Raw genomic sequence first — 19,078 nt, 5'->3', positions numbered from 1 at the left:
TCGTTGAATATGACTGCAGAAAGTAGATAGGGCGTTGCTAGAGCTCTCTCAATTTGCATGTGTGGCCGGATGGAGTGTGTTGCGTACCAGTGGCTCAGGTACTGGGCTTGTGCTGCCCAGTAGTAGCCCTCTATATCGGGTAAAGCCAGTCCGCCTTGCGTTATGGCCAGGATCATAATGCTGTGGGCTACTCTGGCAACCCTGCCCGCCCAGACTAGGTCGAGAAGAATGGACTTGATTTGTTGTAAGAATTTTTGCGTGAGTAGTAGAGGAATATTTGTGAAGAGATAGAGTAGTTTGGGGAGAATTACCATTTTCGCTAGGGACACTCTGCCCAAATGTGTGAGGGGAAGTGTTTTCCATCTGTTCACTTTGGCTTGGATGGTGTCGAGTGTCGTTTCGTAGTTGTCTTGCATGATGTCTGCGCTGGATCTGGACATAAGTATCCCTAGATATCGGACCTTCGAGTGATGCTAGTGGAAGCCAAAGTTGTCTTGGAATTCTTTGGTCGATTTTGAATTATTGATTTTTAGTCCTGAGAAGTTGCCGAATTTGAGAACTGCTCGCATCACTGGGTTCAGGTTGTCTTGTGGGTCGCGAAGGAAGAGTGCTGTGTCGTCGGCATATAGTGAAACCACCAATTTGTGCGGGCCGAAGGCGAGACCTCTGTGCAGGTGATAAAGCCTAAGGTCGGATGCTAGGGGTTCCATGACCAGGGCGAAGAGCAATGCTGACAGTGGGCAGCCCTGTCTGGTCCCTCTGCGTAGGCGGATTTCGGAGGAGCTTTTGTTTCCAAGTTTGATTTTAGATGTTGGGCATTTGTAGAGGAGGCCTATCATTTGGATGAATCGCTTGCCAAGGCCCATTCGTTCTAATATTGCAAATAGAAAGGGCCATTCCACAGAGTCGAACGCTTTCTCGGCGTCGAGAAGCACTGCTACCGCTTGGTTTTCTGGGTTAAAGGCATCCATTCCTCCGAACATTCTTCTGAGGCCAAATGATGTGTTTCTGCCTGGAAGAAATCCAGCTTGGTCTGCCAGCACCATTGCAGGCATGAGTGGAATCAACCTTCTAGTCAGGATTTTTGCAAAGATTTTGTTATCAAAGTTTATTAATGATATGGGCCTGTAGGAGTCGCAATCTTCCTTGGGTTTACCTGTTTTGAGTAGGAGTATGATATTCGCCATATAGAGTGTTGGTGGCAGCTGGTCTTTTGCTATGGCTTCTTCGTAGACCTGGAGTAAGAGCGGAGCTAGGATATCTGCGAAGAATTTATAAAATTCACCTGTTAGGCCGTCAGGTCCTGGGGCCTTGGTGCTCGGTAATTCCTTGATGACTTCTAGGATCTCTTCCGTAGTGATAGGTGCGTTCAACGGCTCACGTAACTCAGCACTCGTCCAATATAGTTCGGTTGTGTTTAGGTATTGTGTTATTTCGGTAGCATCCCCGGAATAATTGGAGTTATGTAGATTTTGGTAAAATTTACGGAATGTTTCTAATATGTCGTCTTCAGAGTATACGAGGGTTCCCGATGTGTCCAGCACTGCTTCGACTGTTGTGGGTTTTCGTTCTGCGGTGATCAGTCTTGCAAGTAGTGCACCGGGTCGTTGACCTTCGCCGTACTGACGGATCTTGTGGTGACTGGTTAGGAATGTCGCTTCTCTTTCTGCTAGTGTTCTGAAGGTTTTTAGTTCTGTCTTAAGTGCTGCGAGCGAGCTGGGAGTATTTGTGACTGTTACTACTTGTTCAAGTGTTTTGAGGCGATCTTTGCATGTGTTTAATTCTCTCTTCAACAACTTTAGGATTCCATTTTCTTTTGCTAGGCACACCCCTCTGATGAAACATTTTAGTGTCTCCCAGAGTGTTCCCGGCGACGCTACTGTGCCTTGGTTTATCTCTAGAAATGTGCTCAGTTCAGTACGCAGTTCATCAGCAAAGATTTGATCTTGGGGGGCTCTGTGCTTGAATATCCATTGGGGTCTGGTGAAGTCGCTCCGAGACATTGTGCACACTAAGGTGACTGCTGAATGATCTGAGATGGACCTGGGGAGAAATTGGCATTCACCCCATTGAAGTCTACTATGAGCCGACACGAAGATGTAATCGAGTCTCGAGCTGGATTTGTGTACCCAGGAGTAAAAAGTGAATTCCTGAGAGTCACGGTGTTTGCTTCTCCATATGTCAATGAGATCATGTGCTTTACATATTTCGGTTATTTGTAGACTCGCCTTGGAGCGTGGGGCGGTTGTCTTGTGTGTTTTGTCTATGCGTAGATCGAGTGGGGTGTTTAGATCGCCACCCCATATTATTGTGGCTTCCCTGTTTGATTCAATATGGGTCTGGACCCAGTTGAAGTTATTGGAGCCATCTATGTTGGGGCCATAGGAGTTGATCATGATTATTTCTTCCCCGTCTATGGTTCCGTGGACGAGCAGTGTTCTTCCTTCGGAGTCGTTCTGGGTCCGGATTAGGTTGAAATTTGTTGTTTTATTAATAAGAATGGCGACTCCTCTTGCGTATGATGAGAACGAGGCAAAGTATCTGTGGCAACCCCATGTCTTTGCCCAGTGGTTTTCTGAGTTAGGTCGTAGGTGCGTCTCTTGGATAAGGGCCACATTGATGTTATGACGACGGAGGTAGTGTAACAACTTCCTTGTTTTGGAAGGCTGGTTGCCCCCTTTAATGTTCCATGTGGCTAGTTTGAATTTGTTTAGTGTTGCTATGTCGTTTCTGCTGCTTTGTTTCTGTTTGGTGTTTTTGGGTGCTTAAAGCAGCTTTTCTTGAGTGCTTGTCATTCAGAAAAAGATATTCAACTATTCGAAGTGGAGTCGTTGGTCCCGGTTGGGATCGGGTGGGGCCATTTTTGGCCCTGGTCGGTGCATGTCTCAAACTGCTGGCTTGTTTCTTCTGGGAACTCTTCCCCCAACTTGAGTCCCTTTTCCCTTTCCCCCTCCCTGTCGGGCAACCCCCAACCCGCCCGAAGATAACCCCTCCCTAGATAACCTAGTGAACAGTGCTGTGCTCGGGGCACTGCTGCACTCCAAGGAACACCTATCACGAGGTGTATATAACAGACTTATGCTCATGTTCCAATCCCCCACGTCGAGCTGGATGTGGAGTTTTTTCAGGGCGGCTCACTCCCGTTCCTCTCTCTCCTTCGTGGTCTGGCCATTTCACGTAATGGACGGCATCCAATATTGTCTAGAAAGGTGTTGGCTTCCTCTGGTGACGTGAAGAATTGTGTTTTTTCAGCTTGGAGGATGCGTAATTTGGCTGGAAAGAGCATTGAGTAATGGATTTGTTCCTCTCGGAGGAGGCTCTTAACTCCACCGAAGGCTCTGCGAGATGCTTGCACCGCCGGTGAGAAATCAGGGAAAATTTGGACTTTGTTGCCATCGTATTGAATGTCTCCTTTGTCTCTGGCTAACCTGAGTATTAGGTCACGGTCTCTGAAATTCAGCAGTTTGGCAATGATAGGGCGAGGTGCCGTTCCCGGGATTGGGCGATTGGTTTGAATCCTATGAGCCCTTTCAACCATGAATAGAGGAGAGAGGGCAGTTTCTCCGAAGATTTCTTTGCATAGTTGTTCCATAAAGTCTTCCATCTTCGCAGGATTTTGTTGCTCTCTAATCCCTACCAGCCTAATGTTGTTGCGGCGGCTGCGCCCTTCTAAGTCTTCGTTTTTGGCTATGATTTCTTTTACTTGGCGCTCCAGTGATGTAATTTTGGAGGACAGGGATGTGGCGTTGTCATCAAGATCGGAGACCCTCTGTTCTATGGTGTCCAGCCTTTAGCCATGTTTATCTAGGCGATGTTGTATTTGGTCCACTTTGGATGAGAGGGTGTCGCTTTTGGCATCTAGATTGCCTATGCCTGCTTTGAGTTTGAGCAGCATTTCTCGTATATCGAGAGATTGGTGGGGTGTTGATTCGGTTTCCTGTTCCATGCTTGGTGTTGGCGCTATTTCTCGATTTGTCTGCTTGGGAGTTTTGGCTATGGCCCCGGTTTCGAACATTAATTTTCGCTGAGATTTGTCTGTTTTGCTCATACTTGTGTGGTTTCTTTACTTTGCTGGGTTGGTCCAGGGGCGGTGAAGCGGCTCTCAGCTCGGATGAGCGTGTGCTGTTTGGGGTTACGCCTCTGGTTGTAGAAGGGCACTCTCAGCTGTCTTAGGGATGCTACTGATTTTATGCGCTCTGATTCCGGTGGAAGGCTAGGGTGCAGATATGGTTCAAAGGCTTGTGCCTTGCTGGGCTGGATACCGTGTGTGGCAGAGATTGAGTGGGCGGCTAGAGTGAGATTTATGTGGGGCAGTGGTTTTCGAGCCCCGCTGTTGGGTCTCAGAATAACAACAGGAGCTTTCCTTGTGGCTGCCGCTGCTGGGCTGGTAGCCGGAGCTTTCGTGGAGTTGTCACGGCTGTTGGTGGAGCTTGTCGTTGCCAATTATAGAGTCCACCTCCCCCCCTGCTGTTTTGGTGAATGTATGGGGATTGCAGGCTGTTCCTCTGTTGGGTAGGCCGGGAGCTGCCTCGGCCGCCAAGGATGTTTGGGCAGTGGTACGGGCCCAGTCGGTGAATCTTCGCTCTGTGCTGTGCCCTTTGATTAATTGGCCGTGATCGGGATACTGTTGGCGAGCGTTTGGCGATGGTGGGGCCTGCGGCAGCCTGGGTTTGAGGAGCTGGAGAGTCCGTTGCTCGCCGAGGGCTTTAGTGTTCCTCTTCAGCCGGGCCAGAGGGGCCTGGCTGGAGTAGCTGCGTGGGCCCCTCGCCTGCTCACCGCCCGGGTTGTCTGACAGCGGTCTACGATGTTGGCAGAACATTCGCTGGAGGCGGGGCTGGGCCCGGGGCTGTTGGGATTTTGAGGAGTCGGAGACTTGTGGATCGCCACGGGTTCCAGCGAATCTTTCCCCTACGGGGTCGGAGGGGTTAGGCCGGGCCTGTCCGTTTGCTGCCCGGGAGCCTGCAGGCCGGACCGGAGACCCGGGGTGGGGTGAAAGAGGTTGGGGCGGCGTTTCTCCTACCTGATGCTGGCGGTGTGTCCGGGCTACTTCCCTCTCCGCTTCGCCTGTGTCTGGAGGGCCTCTTGAGCCGGAGGCAAACGGCAGTGCCCAGTCCGGCTCCCAACTGGAGGCCCGATGTCGCAGGTAGGTCGGGCGGGTTCTCGGCCGCCTCCGCTATGCTCGGGCCGCGGATCTCTGGACCACCACAGGCACCTCCTCCAGGGTGCCGGGGCGCTGTTCTCCCTGCTCCGCAGCCTGCGCTTTGGTTGGGACCGGGGGAGGTCACTTAGGTGAGGATGTTGCTGGAGGATCGATCACCATGTTGCCGTAGTGCAGAGCTGTTGCGGCCTTTCTCCCGCCGACACCGCACTGACCAGGATGTTGGCGGATGGCATTGAAACTGGTACCTGCCAGGCTCTTGTGTCTTTGGACACGATATTGTGACCGATGGAGGGGGATTTGGGGGTGTATGAAGCTATTTTGCCAGGATGTTTCTTGGGATCGGTGCGGATCTCTCTAGTGAGCTGCCATCTTGGACGGCCCTCTAGCGCCCTCCCTTTTTAAATTTAACTTAATTGCAACCTAAATGTGAATTGGAGTGAAGATTTACACTTGATTAATTCATTTTCTCAAATTTTGTATCAAGTTAAATGAATACTTTTGATACACAATAATTGAATAGAGTCCTCTGGATAATTTGCTGTAAGGCAGACTGTACCTTCAGCCAGGGTCCAAACAAATTCTTCTTGTTACTCCTTGCAAAGTCTTCAGATGATCTGCCCAAAAGAGAGGCTCAGCCCTCTTTTAGAGCCAAATGGGCCACAGTGATTGGTGTAGGCTAAACCTACCTTAAGGAACAATCATGGGTCGCCACCAACAATCTCCTGTATGCATGAGGTCATAACCAGAGTGCTTTGCAACAGAAAAGGTAAAGTGGGAAAAACATGTTTACCCAGTCAATTTACCGAAAATAATTCAGAGTGGTACATTTCACCAAAAACCTTAATACCAAAAAATACCAAAAATATTAAATAAATACATAAAGGGTAGTGGGGTAAGAGGATATAATGGGTCGGGATGGGGTTGGGGTGGCGTTATAAGGATAGAACATCAAAGGGCTTGGTTGGGGGACCGCCCAAATTACATTTTTTTAAACATATCTGTATTTTTCTGTATTTTGGTCAAGACAAAAGGTACCACTCTGAATTTTCCATCGGTAAGATAACATATAACCGAAAACATGTAATACTAAGTCTCATCTACCTTCTTGTTTGTTGTGGATGAAAAGGCCTCTCTAGTTCATGGAGCTCTCTGTGGTTCCCGATTAAAGCAGCCGGTCCCCCTTGAAGCTGCGACGAGACCAGACTTTTGGTCACCACCAAACCACATTCTCGTACCTTCTTTATGGGGTCCCCCTGTGGGGGTGAATACATAGTCTGAGACATGGCAGGTCACTGCCCTTGATACTGAGAGGCAGGAGCTGACTTCAGGTTGAACAGTGCATATTAAAGGGGTGTTGGGGTTTCCTGTCTCCTTTGTTTAGCCTGTGCAGCCAAGCCGCATGTGGGCCTGTTTGAAGTATACTCTATTAGTATGTTAATTATGTTAATTGCTGCCACCATCTATAGCGCGTAAACAAGCGTACAGGGAGGATCCATGGAGCCTTTGATAGTTAATTAGGCTGGCCATGGCATGAGGAAAGGTTTTGGCCCTCCCCCTTTTTGAGCTGAATCGTGAACTCCACCTGTCAGATCCCAACTAAATATGACAGGGAGGACTGTGTCTGTAGGCTGTGTCGACCCAGAGTACATGGGTCTATGTGTATGTCGTGTGGTGAGCATAGGAAAATGTGTGCAGATTAGCCCCACACATTTTCAAGAGGTTGATCTACCATCATTCAATTACGTACAAAATTTCAAAAAAGCCCAGGTGAGCGCACACCCACAGTGCGGATGGTCGAATTCCAAACAATAGTTGAACATTCCTGAACATTATCAACCACTGTCAACAATCACTGATCATCACTAACCACAGCCAATGATTGCCTGTCATGGTTGGCATCGCCATCCATGACGGAATGCCACCAGCCGTCACTAAATCCTAAAGGCTATAGCTCACCGCTGCTGGCCACTGTCTCGCAGGCTATGTTCCCGGCATCTATACCTTGGCCCTGAGGAAGGAGAGGTGTGGCTGAAGCCTCCCCCCCCCCCGCACCCTCTTTAGCAAAGTCACAGCCATTAGCTTTGCCAGTGTTTATTTTCTTGTGGTCACAACTATTTGAAATGGCTCAGAACCCCCTTCCCCTCAATATCCCAGAGCCAAACTCACTCACTCTCATGATACCAAGAGCAACTCTCAGGGACGCTGAACGCCACGCCAATGGTGCACGGGTACTCTGGGGTCAGTGTCAGCATCCAGGCCTGACAAAATGCTCACACTTGTGCATTACTGAGACCGCGCTCAATGGCGGATGCTTTCTATCAGAAAAACCAATGAACTCACTGTAAAAAAAATGTGTTTTTAAAGAAATTAAGCCATATCTGCATTATCATTAGGAGGTGCGTGCAAGGGAGGGGGGTGGGGAATGCTGCTGTCATTAGCCGAGCTCCCTCGGCTCAGTAAACACCAGGCGCGAGATTCATACATCAGCATTAAGTGAGATTTAACGGGGGGCTGTTTGTCTTACAGCTGTCAGCGCTGACAACAGAGCGGTACGACAGAAGTGGGTGGGGGTGACCAGTACATGAGCCCCCAGCGGTGCAGACCCGAGTCCCTGTGCAGGTCTATATCCCAGTGCAGACCTGTGTTTCACGCAGACAAGGGTGCAGCCGCAAACTGGACACAAGTGCCCACCGGGGTGGATTACTATTAATACTGCTGTTGTTAGCAGTAGTAATGGTGGTTATAGCAGTGGCGGTGGTAATGACGACTGTATTGTTGCTAGCAGTAGTAGTACCGGTCCCCTAGACCTATGCCCCATGTAGAAGTGGGTCCCTATGCAAACATACATGGGCACCCTCCTGCCTCAATGGAGCGTAATGAACACTGACAAAGGACATCAAGGCCTGAACATACACTGACCCCACCACAGCACAAACAACAGAACACTCTCATTGCACGAACACCACTCTTCCACGGAACCCTCATAACACAAATCGGACCAGACATTTAAATCCAATGAACACAGCACGAAACTAGGGCCTCGCCCAATGCAGGTGAGACAAAGCTAGCGAGTTCCACCAACACCCCCTTCCCGTGCAATCAATGCAGTGCCCAACCAAGGCCGTACAGACGGCGACATCTCCAACAACAGTACCCACGAGCAAAACACCGAGACCTCCCAACACACAGTAAGAGGCAAAGCATCGATTACAGGAAACCTTCTATTTAGCGCTATTAGCACATAAGATGTTGCTTCAGTTAATATCTGATTATGTAAACACTTAATAATCCGTCATAGGCATGTACAAAGGACAACAGCAGATTTGTACCTCTTTTCACACCTTTTTGTTTTTCTGACGGACCATCACAACATAACCCACTAGATGTAGCCACACAATGAGCTCATGCAATCAACACAACACACCAGCCATGCAGATAGGAACGTGTTGCTCCTCAGCAGTACTAAACACACAGCAGAACAGCTACATATTCCCATACAAGAACACAGAGAAGAAGCAACATGAATCAGACACATCAACTATACCCCACCAGCACAAGAGCACCAACCCAAAGCACCAACTCCAAAAAAAGTGTAACATTTTTACATAGAGCTTCATGCCGGATTCCTCCTACTTATAGACCCTCTTATAATATGTGGAATAAAGTGACCACTACCATACGTTGTGAGGCTATTGCAAGTTATTGGACATCCACTCCATGGGGAGGTCAGCTGACATGTACCAACTGACACTTAGGGAACAGTGGGGGAAGAACACCCAGGGAATGTTTTATCTAAGGACATGCAGCAGCCAGAAAACAGAGGTTCCATTCATGCACAGGCAAACAGGCAATGCACCATCAACTACCACTCATCTATTGACTGGGTGCCATTAACCCACACTCCTTCAAAGCTACCTCATTTTACTGAGCTGCAATTAGTGTAATTTCCACCTGTAACACATTGCAAGACAGTATTCTCTCTACAACCGAATACCAAAATTCTTTATACTAGTACATTTTGACGCAAAGTGTGCACCCCTGCCTCCCATTTCGAGGTACCAGGACAGTACTCGCCAAGGTATGTGACGTATGAGGAGCAAATGAATCAACAGAGAGCCGCGCTGGGACTCTGCCCAGTATACATCAGAATATCCATACCTGTTGAAGTGCCCACAACCAGACAACCCTGGGCAGTTCGGTACCCTATCAGACAGCCGTACCAGCCGCTGATACAAAATGAAGAGTACCTACAGACGGTCCATGAAGAGACCTTAACGCCTTAAAGGAAGGCCAGTTAAAATGAAACAAGGGCCTAAACTGACCCGTGAAAGTACAAAAGCAGCTATCGGAGATAACACGCCAGTGCGAGTAACTACAAAAATGAATAGAATAGACACAGAGAGGAGACAATGTTACAACGTGAGGAAACAGTGCTACGAGACAAGATGGAAGCAACCGTCCTGTTAAACATGTGTAAATAGGCTTGAAAGTCAAGATGCTAAGAAATCGATACTGCTAGCAATGCTTAGTAGAAGATAGAGCTACAATCGCCAACCATATATCTACCTCAATAAGGCACATTATACAAGTGCAACTCCTTTTTGTAAAAGCAGAAATGTACCCAGGCGGCCAGAGGCCTGACAGGCCAAGTTTCGAAACCCAGCCAAAGGCAAGTGAAGGAGCGGAATAGAAACTCAACAAAGAGCGGCTCATGCCTAGGAAATCGAGGTCAACCAGAGAATGGGAGGAGAGCGTAAGCTCACAAGACTCCAACTTCAGAGCATACTAGCCTGCCTCATGAAGGTCAAGATAAGGGGGGCCATTGCAGGTGGCGAGGCTGAAACAGAATTAAATGCACTAAAAGCTGGAAACTGAAGCAGATTCATGGTGAACTAACACGTGACCAGCCAGGCGCGAAGAACTACCATCGCCTGATGTCATCCAGGACCCGAGGATGCCATAACATTCCCCGATAAGAGACTACAGTTTCGAGGCCATCCTTAGCCAACTAATTGACACATCGCCCTAAAGCACTGATTGATGGAAGGGAGGCAGGGTGAAACTTGGACTTGGAGTCCTCATTATTGAGTCGTGTTGGAGTAAGTGAATCCTGCACCCCCTGTCATCACATGGTGCAGCTATCTTGTCTTACAAGTTCTGGAGGGTGAGCGCTGACCTATGGGCCCGTCAGCGATTTCCTCTTCCCCAGAACACTTGGTAGCGTGAGGATGGTTCCGGCCATTAATTATTGATCATAAATACTAAGACACCTTTAGACCGACGGCACGAAGTAACTCTAGGCCTTCGGTAAGATCACGAGTCCTTTCACCATTCCGGCTGAGTAGACTGAGAAGCTCCCCGTGGACAGTGATAGAGTAAAATTTCTAAAATCTGCAGTGGGTCTAAAGGAACCCGCCTTTCCAAGCATAACCCTTCTCATTCCCTCGGGCAGCGGATCAGACAAAAACCTTAACCAGTGGGAAGAGGAAGGGGCGGTGATCCCGAAGTTCCAGAGAGGAAAAGATGCGATTGGTGAGTGAAACAACAAACCCGTTACTTTGGCAAATGTCTTGTAGGCATTAGAGTAAGTAAGAGAGAGAAAGGTAACGGAGGGTGGCGGAGAAAAAATAAAGTAGTTAGAAGTAGAGAAGACTGTATTTATATAGGGGGTAATGACTCGAACATAAGAAATAAATAGTGGATACCAGGGGGACACCCGAGATAAAACGTAAGGATACCGGGGGGACACACGAGATAAAACGTAAGGAGTACCAGGGGGGGCACCTGAGACAAAACATAAGGATTACCAGGGGGGCACCTGAGATAAAAATGTAAGGATTCGCCTTATTCCTGCGCTTTAAAGAGTGGTCAGAAGAAACATGAACTCATGGCCCACAGTGGGGGGACAATTTAGGCTACATTGACGATTAAAGACGGCATCAAAGGGGTTTGTTTACATCCCATGACGGGGTATTGATTAGAAGGCAGGTATACGTGTATCCAGCTGGTGTTCGTCTAGTCTGTCGAGTGTTTGTCATATGTGTCTTGTTGTATGTCAAATGTAAAATAATTGTATTAATGATTGGTTGAAATGCATTTTGGCTTTACGCGATTCTGTAACTAATAGGGAATCGCCATTGAATTGATAGGTTTTGAGTAAATTGTTGGTGTAAATTTTGGCAGGAAAAGATTGGATTGGAGCTTGCGTATGTGGTGCTCACTCATACCAGTAGAGGGTTAAAGAACTGTGTAAATACTGTTAGTGACAAAATTAAAAATGGAGAAGTTACCCCGCTTGTGCATTTGTGCATGCAACTGCCCAAGCATGCACCCAAACTAAAGAAATGCAGCACAGAGTGGGTTAAGGGTACCGCCAATAAGATGTTTATGCCGTGGCCCCAGAACGGGTCACCCTCTAAGGCTGTTTTCCTACACGCCACATATTCGGGCAAGAAGTTAGAGAAACTTCTTGCTGTTCTAGAATTGTGAAAAATGTTTTAAGAAACAAAGGTGGAAGAACCACCGACAGACTGGATACTAAATGTATGTACGGAGGGGGGTGAGATGCCTACTGTGCCACCAGCCCTGCCTGAGCCAGTCATTGAAGGAAGCAAGTCAGAGGGTCTTTACCCACTTAAAGAACTTAAAGCAGCCACGGGGTATAGCAACCCGCACATGAGTCGCCTACGTACAGTAGTGACAATAATAAGGGAAAAGAACAGGAAAACAATATCGCCTCCGCAGTCTCAAGGGACAAAGAGGGATATGCGAAGATGAAGGGAAAGCTTGGGCACGGAGTTGTGCACCTCCAGATAAGGAGAGAGAGGGAAATAAATGGACAGGAAATGAAGGTAGAGGTGATGAGATAGCATTCGCGAAAGACAAATGGATGGGAGATCAAATATTAATGAAGTTGGATGGAAAAGGAAGTGATGATTTGAGGCCAAGGGAGAGGTCTGATGAGACGCAAAGGAGAGAAAGAGATGAAAGGACTAGAAAGAAGGATAGGCTAAGGCGAGAACAACTATATCGCGAAGAGCAAGGAGTACCGCTCAGTCGCACACAGTACGCAGCCTATAAAAAGTACAGGCAGAACATGTTAAGGTTAGAGGAAGAAAGGAGAGTGCATGAAAGGGAAGTAAAAAAGCGGGAAGATGAGGAAAGTAGAAGGGCAAAGGAACGTAGAAATGAACGGATGAGGGAAGTAGATAAGGCTAGAGAAGAAGCAAAGAAGCGAAAGGAAATAGATGAGGAAGTAGAATGTAAGCGCAGAGAGAGGGCACGGGATCTTGAATATTTGGAACGGGAAGTGATTAAACCCAATCCTACAGTAGAATGGGAAGACATAGAAGAATACTTTCCTGCAAGTGATGCAGTACCAGGTACAAGCGGGACAAATATAGAAGATGACTTCGACATCAGAATCATCGGGGAAACGATCGATAAAATATACGACGAGATGGGGCTAGAGCAGATATCCGATGGGGGAAGGGAAGATGAGCGCTTAGAGAGCACTCAGCTATATGACACTGAGGATGTCACCCGAAGTAGTGGGAGAAGGGGACTGTCCCTAGACAGGCTGGAGATTGGGCAGAATGAAGAAGATGCAAGGAGTTGTGTAAACTGGGAGTATTCCGGATCTGACTCCGGTGGGGAAGCGGAGGATGTAGCACATGAGGAAGGGAGTCGGTGCGAAAAACGGCTCCCAGGGGACCGAGGGGTACGATGGTCAGACGCTAGCAGGTCCACAAGTCGGGCACCGAAGTCTGCCGCGCAGTCCGGCCGACATGAAGGAACACCCCACGGTCAGAGGGGGGCATCAGCACCTGCCTATGCAGACAGATTAAGGGCATTGCCAGGTAGACGGCAAGGCGGGAATGCCACCCCGGCGATAGACCGGAGAGCTATGGGGAAGAGAAGGAGGACTGTGCATTCCAATTCCCGTTGCTAGAAAAGGGGGGAGCAAGACCACAATATATTCTATGGGCACACATGGACCGAGAGAACCTTAAAAATAAGCTTCCAATGCTGAAATCGGGAGCCTAGAAAGTGGATACACGAGTTAGAGAAAATGACGGGGGTGTCACCTTAGCTATAGGGGACATTAAGTGCCTCCTAATTGCCATAATTGGTGAAAGAGCAGATGATGCATGGAAACTAGCAGGCTATCCTAGGGTAACCCTAACTAACACCTCCCATGACGGAGCGCCATTTAATAACTGTAGTGCAGCAGTATGGAAAGCGCTGCGAATGCTATATCCAGACACTTCTGATATGGAAGCTATAATGACTCGAAGAATGAAAGAGTCAGAGGACCCGTTGATTTATATCCAGAATTTTCAAGACGTGTGGGTGCTCGAAACGCATGAGTCTTGGACGAAATCTATCCCTCTATTCTACCACATATTATGCCAAGGGTTGCCTCAACCGGAAGCAGCTAAAAAAATTGGTAGGAATAGAAGCAAAACCATGGGCCGAAATAGAGTTGGCAATCGCACACTACTGTAGATTTTTGCAAGAAAAGAATCGGAAAAAGGAAGCAGGCGAAGCTGGTGCAAAAGAAGCTCTCAAAGTATGCTCTCGAGGGAGCCATGCTCACCAGCCAAGCTGAACCAAGCGCACAACAAGCGACCAACCCATCGCAGAATAATCAGGATAACGCAGGATTTTACCCAAGAGGAAGGGGTTTTGGAGGAAGAGGATGGCAGATTAATCAAGGAGGGTTTCGAGTTAACCAGGGAGGCTTTCAGAATAATCAAAATGGCTTTCAGAATGCGCAGATGGGCGGTCCAGCTATGCCAGATGGACAGATGGCCCGACCACCGCCAGCGTGTTGGCTGTGTGGAATGACAGGACACGTGGCATGCATGTGCAGAAGCCAAGGCATGTGACAAAACAGCCAAGGGATGGGGGCAGGCATGGTGAATCAGCGTGCTGTCCCGCAACAGGGCAGTGCACAAAATTACACAGTGCAGCCGCAGGTGTCAGGCGTGCAGCAAGGTGCACAGCAAGTGGTTCAACCACCGAACATGGGGAACTTGCTGCAGGGACAACCCCAGCAGGCACCACCGCAAATGTCACAGGCCACTAGCTCTGGAGGGGGAGTTAACCCTGTGGCTGGGGGAAATCAACAAGTATACAGTGGAACAAACTTATATATGAAATAGGACAGCTCACGGGGGACTCTGATGTGCTCTATCCTATCAGTGACACCAGACCCTAACAGGGAACCAAGGGTGAAGGTCACCATAGGGGGGAAAGAATATTCCTTCTTAGTTGACACGGGTGCGACACGCTCGTGCATACAAGAAGGCAGGTTTTGCTTGTCCGGCGAGGCCATAGATACTCAGAGTTTCACGGGAGCTCACAGTAGAGTTCCCTTTACAGACGCACTCCCAGTCTTTGTGGGAGAGCGCGAAATGAATGTACCCCTATTATATTCACGTCAGACCCCAGTAAATATTCTGGCCCGAGACCTGATGACTAAATTAAACATGACCATCTCGTTCACCGAGAATGGTATAGTGTGCTCCACTCCAGGAATGCATTATTCAAACGTGTGCAAAATGATCAGAGCATACTCGGGACGTATAGCCATGAGAGCTGTACCGTTAGAGCCAGAAGTCTTTGCATATGGCGTGCGGGTGCTTATGGTGGGACTACCAGGCCTCACAGACCAAACTATGAGAACCCCTGATGAGTTTCTATTCAGGCCAAGAATACCCATGCACGAAGAGGAGGGGCAAGTATTTCCCTTAATGATACAATCTTCCGCAGTGCGAGGGAAAGTGGTATTGGTCGAAGGATATGATGACGAAGGCAGACAATTGTGTGCGATTATCGCCATCGAAGAAGGGTATCGAGTGACTGACGTCACCGATGACGATCTGTTCGAAGAGCACCCTGACCTAGAGGAGACAAGAGTGGAAATAAGTCTCACATTTTGGGTCAAAATGATCAGATGGGAGGTGCCACAGAGAATGATGCTGGTGCTGGTACGTCCAGAATACTTTGCTAACGACATGGCCCAAGTGCCTGCCACGGTATGGACTACAGAGCCCTATGATGTAGGCCTCCTGAAGGGGGCAGGTGAAGTGAAAATTAAACTGAAACCAGGAGCAATTTTACCACGGGCACGACAATATCCCATGTCCAGAGAGGCAGATGAAGGGATCGCGAAGACAATTTCCGCCATGTTGGAGCAGGGCATCCTAGTGACGCCAGAATCACCTTGCAATACGGTGATTTACCCTGTCAAAAAATCAAAGGGAGAGTCCTGGCGTTTAATACAAGATTTACGAGCATCAAACAATATAGTTGAAGCCGAGTTCCCTCTAGTCCCCAATCCATCCACAATACTGTGTAATATACCCACTGGGGCAAAATCTTTCACAGTGATTGATTTGAAAAACACATTTTTCTCAATTCCACTGCACCGTGACTCTCAGGACCTGACGTCATTCACCTTCAGACAAATGTGCATGAAAAGTACAAGGTTGCCACAGGGGTATTGCGAGTCCCCGTCTATTTTCAACAGAGTCCTGCAAATGGACGTAGGCAATATTGCGGTGGACAGCGTTGTTTTGCAGTACGTAGATGACATTGTGATCTGCAGCACCACTGAAGAGCAATGCAGGCGCGACTCTGTCCAGCTATTGACTATATTGGCTGAAAAGGGATACAAAGTTGATAAGGAAAAGTTGCAGTACTGTCAACAGGAGGTGTTGTACATAGGGCAACTGATCTCTCATAAGGGGAAGAAGGTAACCCCAGAAAGGGCTGAAGCCATCATGAACACGGCCAAGCCGCGCACGTTAAAACAAATGCAGAGCTTCTTAGGCCTGTGCAATTATGTCAGAGCATGGGTCTTTGACTACAGCTCATACACCAAGCCTTTGCTTCAGGCTTTAAAGAAAGCCCAGGCAACAAAAGGAGAAATTGAATGGACTGAGGCAATGGAGAAAGGGTTTTCAGAACTCAAGGGGGCAATTTGTAAGGCCCCAGTTCTCGGGATTCCTAATTATGCAGAGGAATTCTTCCCGTTCTCACACTCTGATGGTAATTTTATGACGACAGTGCTCGCGCAGCGAACCTCGCTGGGGTACAAGCCCCTGGCATATTATCTAGCTGCTGCCGCGTTCGCTATCGAAAAAGTGTCATCCATTGTGATGGGGTGCTCCATGACATTATATGTTGAACATTCGCTTTTCGCCATACTAGAGAAGCCAAAGGGCACACTGACATCTCAGAGAGCATCCGCCTATGAGGTGATTATCTCTAACCCATCAATCAAAATAGTTTGATGTAAAACTGTGAATCCTGCTACATTCATAGCTGAGCCAGTCACAGAGGGAGAACCTATACACGACTGTGCGAACTATGAGGAATTTTATGATGAGATCCCCAGGGTAAAGGAAAACGTCCTGGCAAGTGGAGAGATCGTCTTTATTGACGGTTCTTCAAGAATCGACCAAGAAGACGGACAAAGGTATACAGGCGTGGCTGTGATAAAACACCTAGCGAAGGGAGAGTTTTGAGTGCTCATCAGTGCGCAAATACCCTCTCACTATTCTGCGCAAGCTGCAGAACTGCTGGCACTGATACTCGCCATTGAGAATCATGCAGACCAGGAAGTAACTGTGTACAGTGACTCAGCCTATGTGACGTCCACAGTACATGCAGGTCTAGCACGCTGGAAAAGGAGGGGCTACCTCCGAGCAAACAGCACGCCAGTGCAACATGCAGCCTTATTGGACAGGCTGATAAAAGCACTACAGCTCCCAGTGGGCATAGCGGTCGTGAAATGCGCCGCTCATACCAAGGGGACGGATTTCGTGTCACGTGGAAATCAGAGCTGGTCAAGTGGCACAGCGAGTAGAGCGCTCGCTTTGACATCCGTGCAGAGCCTGTTAACTCAGGTTCAAATCCCGGCAGGGCCAAACTCAGCCTTTCATCCTTCCGAGGTCGATAAATGAGCACCACACACCGTGGGTAATAATAAGCAGCGCTCAGATACCTGAGGGTTCGTAGCGCTATATAAATGCCTAATTATTATTATTATTATTATTATTATGAAGCAGACACGGAAGCCAAGCGCATGGCATCCAAAACTGAAACAATCATGGACGTGGAAGTGGCACGTACCAATGAGAGGATGATGGTAGCACGAGCCACACCAGAAGCCTATAGCAATATGGGGCAGACACAGCAAATGGACTCCAGGTGGAGGCACCTCAGGAGGAGAAGAATTTGTGGAAGCGTCGAGGGTGTTCTTTAAACCCCTCTGACGGGTTGTGGAGGCAAGACAGCACTGGTAAACCAGTAATGCCTGTCGCCCTTCTAAAAGTAGCGTTAGAGCAACTGCACTACCCCATCCATATGACAAAAGAAAATCTTGCTGCAACGCTCGCAGAAGACTGGTTCACACCGAATTTAGCAGAGCATGTTGCATTTTTCATGTTGAACTGCATAATCTGCCAGCAATGTACCGCTGGGCACACATTAAAAGTAGTGAGAGGGATCATCCCCAGACCAAATGGACCATTCCAGCACTTGCATATCCACTATGTCGACATGATTCAAGTGTGAAACGGGTACAGGTATTTAATTGTGGTGGTGTGTCCATTCTGTAGATGGATAGAAGCAGCTCCCTGTACACACCCAGATGCTACCTGTGCTGCCAAGTTCCTAGTGAGGGAGGTGTTCCCTAGGTGGGGGGAGGTGAAGTGATGAGATCAGATAACGGGGCTCACTTTGTTAATGCAGTGTTCGAACAGATTAGCTTGTTGCTTGGTATAAAGCACAAGTTCTCGTCGGCGTATCATCCTGAGGGGAACGGGATATGTGAACGGATCAACGGCTTGCTTAAGGAGAGGATAGCCAAGTTGAAGCGCACATTAAAGAAGGGATGGCTGCACTGTCTACCATTGGCATTGTATGCACTTCGGAACCAACCAGGCTCCAACCATCATCTCACGCCGCACAAGATAGTTACAGGCAGAAGGATGAGGACCCCTCTAACCCCCCGAGATAGAGCTAGTTGTGATGCCTAGCCGACTAGAGAGGTCCTGGGAACAGAAATGCAAAAATACCTTGACTGTATGACATCCAGCTCCTCTGTCATTACAGGCCAGCTGCAGCGACGGCGAAAAGGGGACGGTGCAGCACAAAACTCAGCAGGAAGTGCTGAAGCAGACACCGAGCAAGGTGTACATGCGCCCCTCGTCTTCCCTGGTGACAGCGTACTTATGAAGGATTTTACCAGGAAAAGGTGGGACGAGCCAAGATATAATGGCCCTTTCATCGTAGACGACTGCACCCCCTCCGCCGTCAAGCTCCAGGGCAGAAGGGCATGGATCTTCCTGAATGACATTAAACCCTATATAGGAGAGAGCCCTCCTGCTGCACCCAACTGTAAAGAAACCACAGACAACGGGGAAGAAACTCAGCACGTGCAGACAAGATCCATGGTGAGGAAGAAGGACGCATGAGCAGAAAACCAAGACAAAGAACCCAGATGCAAAGTGTGGCATAGAACTGGACAGGTTCCCCAAGCAAGGGGAAATAAGGACATAGCGAATACTCTGTACATCCCAGTTGCAGGGTAAAGAGAAACACATCCTAAGCCACAACAACATTGATAGAATGAGCTTTCGAAAGTATGACATGCTCAATTAGTTCAAAGAATCAAGACTCTGGTAGACTGCAAGTAAGACATTGCCTGAGAGTGTAACACAGTATCCTGAAGCAATCAGTATTGAGACTTTGTTCACAGAACTTATGGTACATTCCGGCAGAAGTCTCAAGTGGGATGTGCTAACCTATTTCCAACTCGTGGTGCTATCATAACCATCACTCATAGGGAGAGGAGCCAGTGTCACAGACTTTATCCAAGATCCGGCCAACAAGAAAATAATC

The sequence above is a fragment of the Ambystoma mexicanum genome, chromosome 10, assembly GCF_040938575.1.
Source record: "Ambystoma mexicanum isolate Mex_15411 chromosome 10, UKY_AmexF1_1, whole genome shotgun sequence".
NCBI classification, from domain to species: domain Eukaryota; kingdom Metazoa; phylum Chordata; class Amphibia; order Caudata; family Ambystomatidae; genus Ambystoma; species Ambystoma mexicanum.
This window is presented reverse-complemented; position numbering follows the sequence as displayed.